The sequence below is a fragment of the Notamacropus eugenii genome, chromosome 2 (assembly GCF_028372415.1).
Source record: "Notamacropus eugenii isolate mMacEug1 chromosome 2, mMacEug1.pri_v2, whole genome shotgun sequence".
In the NCBI taxonomy this organism is placed as follows: domain Eukaryota; kingdom Metazoa; phylum Chordata; class Mammalia; order Diprotodontia; family Macropodidae; genus Notamacropus; species Notamacropus eugenii.
Genome location: NC_092873.1, coordinates 458566341 through 458573802, shown reverse-complemented (window position 1 = coordinate 458573802; position 7462 = coordinate 458566341).

Below are 7462 nucleotides of genomic sequence, written 5' to 3'. Positions count from 1 at the left end.
ATTTCACATTTCTAAAAATGTCACAAGAGATTTTCTCAAGGTTACATAGTAGGTGATAGATAGTTTTCGTGCCTCACATACAGGTAGTTTTACTGCTACTTCACCCTGTCTTCACCAATGTAAGATCATTCAAGTGATTTTGTGCAAGGCTCTGCCATCTATTTGAACAAGAATTTATTTTTCTTGGATCTTATTTTCTTCCTTCTCCTAACTCTCACATTTCTTTGGTATCTGAAATGCCTTTTTAAGTTCACAGAAGAATGAAATAGATAAAGGCTGGTATGAAAGGAACTATCTGCCTACGTCCTCCCTCTTTGGACTGTTCTGTATACCTACTCACTTTCATGTTTGTAGTAGATCACACTAAGTTAAGGGAAAAAATATTAAAAGCCAGAAGAATCAAAAGCCTTGTTTCCAATTCTATAAAGAGTTGACTAAGTAGTATGAGAATCCCAGTAGAGGAAAGCTGGAAGGGTCCTTCAGAAGTTATTTAGTCTACTGCTTACTTCTAATGAGAACTCCCCTGCGTTATCTCACATAAATGACTTTTCTATTCTGAAAGATCGCTAAAGATATACTATTAAGGCGCAACTATCGCCGAAAGAAATCAAGCCATTTACTTAATCACTTAGCACCTGGATCTCATGTAACCAAGATTTTGGATTCCATCATTATATATGCCAGTGATTATTGTGGTATTAGGAGGGAGGTGAGGGGGAATTCATTGCAAACTTTTTTTAAGTTCCTTTTTCTTAATACTTTACTCTTTAAGTTATCATCATTGAAATAAGTACTTGAAAAGGCATTTATCAGAGCCCACCTTTTATTTCAACATTTTTTCAAGGGCGTGGCCATGTGTATTTTATAATGACTCAATCAATAGGATGCGTCCTTCACAACATTTCCCAGAGACTTTATTTCCTGTAAATCTTAGCTATGTTATTTTTGAACTACTTCCAAAGGTTTCCGACCCATTCTGACTTTCCTTGTCCTCAAGTACTTCTGAAAGGTTATCATGGCATCACTTCACTGTCATTCACTTAAAACATACAAACGTGGTAATTATTCATCAAACTGGCGACTTGAAAAACTGAATTGTAATGTTTTTCTTTGTGCTGTCATCTTTTTGTGCTTCCCTGAAATCTTGTTAGCCATGATTATGGGGACAAAGGAACATGACTGGACTGTGAACTAGGCATGAACTTCCACAGCTCTACCTGCACCTGGTTTGGAAAGAAATTGGTATTTTGGTAGTTTGGTGATGTAAAACAGTGCTGAAACATCCTAAATCAACGTGGCTCATCATTGACCATATTTGTTCTAGTGAATAATGGAATCATTCTGTCAGAAACCAAGGCAATGGGAGGCGGCGATCTTCTGTTGCGGAAAGAGATAAATGACAGGAACTGGGATCTAGGAGAGCATCAACAAAAGCTGGGCTGTGTTAACTTGAGCGTCTGGCTTGTTGAAATCCACGGAATTCAGGTGACATGAAATCAAATGCCAAGACAGGAATTCAGATTGGACGTAGTACTCAAGCAAAGTCTTCCTAGGAGAGAGGGCACTAGGCTAGAATTACATATATCCACTCACTAAATATTACTGGTGTAGGGGAAATGATATTTAACTTTAAGTTGATACTCCTTAATGGAAGAATGCCCTAAGTTATATATCCAAGCTTCATTCTTCCTGCCAAATCTTTTACATTAAGACCAGACATAGTGAATAGCAAATAAGCCCATTTATCCAAATTGAGAACAAACAGAAATCAGAGAAATTATACTGGTGAGACCATGCCCACGGTGGATGTGCTGTCCCACTGGGAGCAAACTATCTCAGCTCCACCAAGAGACTCCCATTCCAGGCATGCGAAACAACTAAAATAAAGGCAAAGAAGCCAGGGATGTGTAGGAAATAGAGAGAAGACTAATTTGGCTGGATCAAAGATTTTGGGAGATGGAACCATGTCCAATGAAGTTGGACAGGTTGGATTAAGGTTGGGAAGGGCTCAAAAACTAAATAGAGCAGTTCATATTTTATCCCAGAAGCAACAGGAAGCCACTGAAGTTCATTAAGCATTGGAGTCACGTGGGCAAATCTGTTTTTAAGGAAAATTACTTTGGCATTAATGTGTAGGATGAATTAGAGTGGTTAAAACACAAAAATCAATCAAACAAACAAAAAAACTTGTGTCAGGGAGACCAATTAGAAGTCTGTTATAGTAATCTAGGTGAAAGGTGATAAGGATCTGAACTAAGATAGGAGATAGTCATGTGAATGGAAAGAAGGGGTTAGATTTGAAAGATGTTGGGGAAGGAGAAACAGTAAGATTTGGTAACTGGCTAGATATGCGAGGTGAGGGAAAATGAGTGATTTAAGTTAATGCTGGGAAAGCTCCATGTGTTGGTCACTCAGTGGGAGAAGTATTAGAATGGAAAGTAGGAGCCCCACAGACTGGTTTATAGGAAGTTTGCATGAGTTTGTATCTTAATGAGACTAATCAATATACAGCTATAGGTTCATTTGTTAGCTTCAGCTAAAACACTTCAGGTAGCTCTGTTTGCCAACCTCTATCCTAAATTTACCTGACTTGTATTTCAGAGTGGTGCTACATGATAGAATTTTAAGATCTAGAGAAAGTCTATGGTCACTTTATCCATCCCATTCATAATTGTATAGATAAAATAAAACTAAGGATATTATGATTCATTGATTTGAGATTCAAATGATTTCCTACTTATATCTTGGAACAGGGCAAATAAATTTAAGATTTGTTTTAATTAAGGTTGGTTGTTGTCCTTTTTTCTCAAAGAGGACCAAAATGACATCACTGTGTTGGAGTCAAGACATAGTGTGTCCTACTGTGGCTGATTAGACCAATATGAGTTTGGAACTCTACCACAGGTCAGGCACAAATAGTCCATATTAACATTTGGAGTGGTGATGTCTCTAAATTTGTGAATCTCACATTTATTTTGAGCTACTGCAATTCTGCTTCACTCAGAGAACACAGCGCCTTCTTTGATGTGGGCACACCATGCCCTTTGCCATGTCCTTTGCCAGTGTCTCCCATGTTTCATAATGAATTCCAAAGTTCTCAGAGTGACCTTGAGAGGGTTCTTGTATCACTTCTTCTGACCACCATATGAGTGCCTTCGTTGCATGAGTTCCCTGTAAAATGCTTTTTTAGGTAAGCATACTTTTGGCATTTGAACAACGTGGCCAGCCTATCAGAGTTGTGCCCTCTATAGTAGAATTTGAATGCTTGACAGTTTAGCTAAGAGAAAGGACCTCAGTGTCTGGTACCTTATCTTACCAGGTGATCTGAAGAGTCTTCTCAATTCACATGGAAGCAATTCAGTTTCCTGGCATGGCACTGGTAAACTGTCCAGGAATTGTAAATATAGTTTAGTAGAAAGGAACACAAATTAGAAGACTTTGATTCTAATTTGGATTGTATCATTAACCTGTGACATTAGGCAAGTCAATCAGCTTTGCTGATCATTTTATTTCTTCCTCTGGCAAGTGAAGCTAATAAATGTCATACAATTTAAGTGATAGAATTATCTTAAAGCTATAATAAAACAATTGAGGTGAAATTAGTGTCCCATGAAGGAAGAATTTTATCTTCATAAAGGATGAATTATGAGGACTTGAGGGGGGGAGAAAAAGAGAGAAGAAGTCAAGGAGGACTCCTGTTTTGAATTTTAGTAGGTGAATAGACTTATAGGGAGGAGAGAGGAAGAGGGACCAGAAATGGGAAGGCTAGAAGGATAAATAGGGGATTTTTGTGGAAAAAAAAACAAAAAAAGTGGGGTAATTTTTCACAAAGATGGGATCGTGGTAGTATGTCTAAGTGGAAGATAAAAGGCTAAAGCTTTGGAGAGAGGTTTCTGTGGAAGACATAAATTTGAGAATCATAGCATAGAAGTGATTACTGAGGTCACAGGAGGGGAAAGAGTCTCCAAGAGACAGAGTACAGACCAAGAAGTGGGCCAAGAAATAAATGGTAGGGGGACACCAACATTTAGTGAATGAGAGAAGATTCCATAAGGGAAACAGAAATACCAGTATGAGAACCATGATTGAATCCATGATTCTAGAGTTTTCAATGTGATATCTCCATTTCCTTGAAATTCATTCTCTTAATCCCATGCTACTAAGTTTCCAACCCCAACATTATAGTGACCAGAAAGAATACCAATGAACTTTGAAATGCCAGATCCTCATCCTGCTTGGCTTCTCTGTAGTTTTTAACACTGTTAACCACTCCTCTACATGAGTACTCTCAGTTTCAGAGACATCATATTCTCATGAGTCCCCTAACTCTTTGGCAGATTCTTCTTTATTTGCTTCATAGTTTCCTCATTTTTCTGACCTCTTCATAAGTATTCTCCAAGGGTTTGTCCTTGATCCCTTCTTCTCTTCATTGTTACTACCAGTTTTGTTTACTTTCAAGGTGTCAAATACAACCTCTTTGTAAATGACTCCCAAATTTGAACCTCCTGCCTTGACCTACTTTCTAAGCCCCACACCTTCATTTCTAGCTACCTACTGGATATTTCTACTTAGATGTCCTGCTGGAACCTACAATTAAACAGGTCTCAACTAGAGCTCATTACTTTCTCCCTATTTCTTCTCCTTCTCCTTTTACTATTTTGGTTTGTGTACTGTCATTCAACTGGTCACCTAAGCTCATGATCTTGGGGTTATCTCTGACTCTTCCCTTTTCCTCATCTCTCATACCTAGTTAGCAGATGCTGTCCATTCTGCCTCCTTATTATCTCTCATATTCACTCTCCTCCTCTCTAATCCTACAGTCACTGCCCTAATATCAGCTCCCGTGGTAAATAAAATTCTTTAAGTACCTACTATGTGCTACAAAGAATATGACCAATTGGACTATTACAATAAACCTTTCCTTTTCCATTCTTTTGTCCTAAAATCTCTTTCCTAACATTTTCAGAATATATTTTCTTATATATAGCTCCAATCATGACACTATTCTCTTCAGAAATCTGTGGTTCACTATTGCCTTCAGGAAAAGTTCAAACTCCTCTTCCTGGCATTCAATGCCTTCTATGGTCTAGTATCACCCAATCCTTTTAGGCTTATCTCATTTTACTCCCTTTCATGGGAAGACAGCCAGGTGGCACAGTGGATAAAGTACTGTTTCTGGAGTCAGGAAGACCTAAGCTCAGATGCAGCTTCAGAAACTTTCTAGTTTCATGACCCTGGGCAACCCTCTATCAGCCTGTTTCCTCATCTGTAAAATGGGAATAATGATAAAGCACCTACCTTTCAGGGTAGTTTTAAGGATCAAATGAGATCATATTTGTAAAGTTCTTAGCATAGTGCCCAGCACATAGTAGGCACTTTATAAATGCTTGTTTCCTTCCTTTTTTTTTAAATGTGCTCTGTGTTCTAGTCAAACTAAAAAACTATCTGTTCCCTGAATAGAAAATGTCCTCTTACACCACCACACCTTTGCTCCTTCCTTCTCTCTTGGCTGCCTGTCAAATTCCTACCCACCTTTAAAAGCCCAACTTAAGTGCCATCTCCTTCAACTTTCTTAGGAAGTTTTACTTGAGCCTTCCAGTTGATAGAGCACTACCTTCTAGGACTTTGCATTGTTTTGTTGCATTTATCATGGAATGTCATATACCAAAGCTTTCTGTCTTGGTATCTTATTCCCTTGTTAGGTGCCTGAGGGCAGGCACTTTGCTTTATCTAAACATTGTGTCTGTTCCATTATGTAGCACAGTACTTGGTACTTAGTAGGTGCTTGGTAAAGGTTTGTCATTGATTTACACTTGCCTAGCCTTTGGTTAGGTTTTTTTGGTTGCCTTTGGTTGCCTTTGGTTGCCTAGCCTTTGAAAGCTCTAACTATTGGAGCTTAACTATTTTCCACCACTGTCTACTGGCAGCCTGAGCCCTCAAAATATAGGGCACAGGGAGTCACAAGACCTGGAATCTAGTGTTAATTATTAATAAAGGCTTCATTCATTCATTAACTCATTCATACATTCATTCACCCGTTACATGACGTTAAACAAATCACTTGTCTTCTCTGGGCCTAATTTCTTCATCTATAAAATAAGAATTAGAATTAGAATGGATGATTGCTAAGGCTCTTTTTTACTTCATGACTACATATGGTTCTATGAATTCACCATACCATAGGGACTTCTCATTCCTGAGTCAATAAAAAAAGATCAACTATGATCAATATACCCTTTACTAAAGCAGGAACCACATACACACAGATATATATCTGATACAACATGCATATGTTATATATGTATACCAATAATACATATATGTATGTATGCATACATTCATATGTTTATTAACCAGTAAAATTTTCCCTAGTCTTTTTTTATATAAGTGTAGGAATTCCCTCCTTTGAGACAGGCGGATGGGTAAGTAAGAGCACAGATTTCTCTGAAACCTTTCCTTTGTAATTTCTTATGGCACAATAATAGTCTATTGTATTTATACACCATAATTTGTTTAGTCATTCCCCCACTGATTAGCACCTCCTTACTTTCCAGTTTTTTCCCAATATAAAAAGAGTTACTATAAATATTTTTTTACATGTGGTTTCTTTTCCTTCTCTGTGGATCTCTTTGAGGTACAGTAGTGCTAGCGGTGAGTCAAATGGTATATACAGTTTAGTAACTTTGGGGGCATAATTCCAAATTGTTTTCCAGAAAAGTTGGACCAATTTGAACTTGTATTCTAATGAAGAAGACAATACATAAAAGCAATTTAGAAATTGGTGGGGGGTGTGTGAGTGTATGGTACAGTAAGAGCTTGGACGTGGAGGACTGGATAAAGGCAATAAAAGACCAAAGGTGGCTTATCAGAGCCCAAGGTAGTTCAAAGGTAAGAGACCAAGGTTCTAATGGGAAACAGGTGGATATCATGGGAGCACCACAAGGAAATGGCCCAGAATTGTGATAGAGGCTTGGATCCAAGCAAGACAAAAGTAAAAAATTCTAACTATAAATGTATGACCTTATGAACCCTTTAGGGCAGCTAGATGGCACAGGGGATAAAGCACTGGACCTGAAATCAGGAAAACCTGAGTTCAAATCTGGCCTCAGACACTTACTAGCGATGTAACTCTGGGCAAGTCGCTTAACCCTGTTTCGTCATCTGTAAAATGAGTTGGAGAAGAACATGGCAACCCACTCCAGTGTCTTTGTGAAGAAAATTCCAAATGAGTTCAGGCAGAGTTGGAGTTGACTAAAATGTCTAAACACCAAATGAACTCTTTGAGAGTTGCTTGAGACTCAGAGGAGTTACAGAACTTGTCCATGATCTCATAGCTCATAAATGTCAAGAGAAAGGATATGAACCTAGGTCTTCCTTCCTATGCTATACCCACTATACTATGCTGCCTGCCTGTAGCCTAATACAGAACTTTGATTGCTGGTAATATTTTATATTTTAATTA